Source organism: Sus scrofa, chromosome 6 (assembly GCF_000003025.6).
Source record: "Sus scrofa isolate TJ Tabasco breed Duroc chromosome 6, Sscrofa11.1, whole genome shotgun sequence".
NCBI lineage: Eukaryota > Metazoa > Chordata > Mammalia > Artiodactyla > Suidae > Sus > Sus scrofa.
In genome coordinates this window covers 51,726,687-51,727,890 of record NC_010448.4, presented here as the reverse complement: position 1 = coordinate 51,727,890, position 1,204 = coordinate 51,726,687, and positions in this window count along the sequence as shown.

The window sequence follows — 1,204 nt, the reverse complement described above, 5'->3', positions numbered from 1 at the left end:
GCGGCCCGGAGCCCCGCCCCCGCAGGTAAGGCCGGCCCCGCCCACCGCCCCGGGAAAGTCAAGCTCCAAGGCCCGGACCCTGCGGGAATAGCAGAATCAGGCGCGCGGAGCCTGTAGCCTCTAGGGCACGTCGAGTCTGAAATAATTCCAGCGCGCGGGAGCCCTGGATACGCGAGCATCGACGAGCTAGAATCTTGGAAATTTTCGATTCCAGACGGATGGCCTTCTTGCATTGGATTTCTCTTGCCACAGACCTCGACGTTTGTTTGTTTTTTTTTTCAAAGGCCGCTTCCTCCGAGAGGCCCTCCTTGCCAGCCTCTTCTAAACACACCTTCCCACCGAAACACGGCCTCATTTCTCTGCTTGATTTTGTTCATAAAACTTTCCAGGACCTAAAATTCTGTAACGTGTATAATTACATTACTGTGTTACGTTACACCACATAATTGTGAAGCTACAAATTAGGCTCTGGGTTCACATCCGATTTCATCACTTTCTGACTGTGCCAACCTCGGGAATACTTTAATCTCTATGCCTACATTTCCCTAATCTGTAAAATGGGGTAGTCTAAGGCTGCAAAGATTGCATGGGTTAATATATGGATCGGAAGCATTTAGCAAAGGTTAGCTGATGATTTTATGATATATTATTGATTCTCCCCCACTGGAATGCCAGCCTTGCAAGGCAGGACTCTGTATTTTCTTGCTGTTTAGCACTAGAACAACCTTGCACAAAGTAGGTGCTCAATAAATAGTTATTGCGTGACCAACTGAATGAGTCAAGTCCTAGAAGCATAAATTGGCCAAAGCTGGGCACACAGGTTTCTAGCCAGCATCATCGAATCTAGTTCATGGCGTGCTTTGCCAAACTCCCCGGTCGCCGCACTACAGGATGCTTCCAGCAGAGGGCGCTGCTGTCCTGTGGCCATGACCCCCGACACCCGCAAGGCTCTCTACTCCCCGGTTGTCAAAGCTCTCGCCTCTGATCAGATGTTCCCCTCGGTTCAGAAGCTCTCTCCTCCAGGAAGCTTTCTCTGATCCTCTAGGCTGGAGGAAACACCCTTCCTGGGTTCCTGCAACCTCCTAGACTCCCACATTCCAGCCCTGCCCATTCTGGATCTCTCGTCTGTCTCCCACACAGGCCTGTAGAAGGGATGACAGCCAAGGCAGACCCTCTCAATCCCCACTGTGCTACCCAGCCCAGG